Source organism: Fukomys damarensis, unplaced genomic scaffold, assembly GCF_012274545.1.
Source record: "Fukomys damarensis isolate Sample0158 unplaced genomic scaffold, DMR_v1.0_HiC HiC_scaffold_2, whole genome shotgun sequence".
Classification (NCBI taxonomy): Eukaryota; Metazoa; Chordata; class Mammalia; order Rodentia; family Bathyergidae; genus Fukomys; species Fukomys damarensis.
Genome location: NW_022900914.1, coordinates 47,660,361 through 47,660,704, shown reverse-complemented (window position 1 = coordinate 47,660,704; position 344 = coordinate 47,660,361). Strand labels below are relative to the sequence as shown.

At 58.4% G+C, this 344-nt stretch overlaps 1 protein-coding gene across 1 annotated transcript in view; it reads left to right on the top strand.

Moving 5' to 3' along the window:
• Nucleotides 1–344, top strand: part of LOC104852244 (cytochrome P450 26B1) — a 19,653-nt gene that overhangs the window by 1,029 nt on the left and 18,280 nt on the right. The gene's annotated exons all lie outside the window — the stretch shown is intronic.

The following is a 344-nucleotide window of genomic DNA, read 5'->3' as shown; positions in this document are numbered from 1 at the left end:
TGGCGGAGCGCCCACGGCGCAGCCTACCGCCTCTATATAAACACACGCATCGTTTTGCTTAGGGCTCCAATGCACATTGAGAGACGCTTTTAAAGCCACCAGCCCTGAAATCCTGCCTTCTGCCTCCTACTTTTTCCCCCCTTTCATTCCTTTTGCCTTTTCTTTATTTCCCCTTTCTTCTCCCAGCAGCAACTCCAGAGCCGAGACCGCGTCCTGGGACGGACTGCCTTTTCTTAATTGATACAATAGCCCAGCTCGGGTTTTCCACCTCCTCCCCCAACCTCACCCAGCCTCACCCCTCCCGTCCGCCACCACCGCTGCCGCCGCCGCCGCCCCACCGCCCG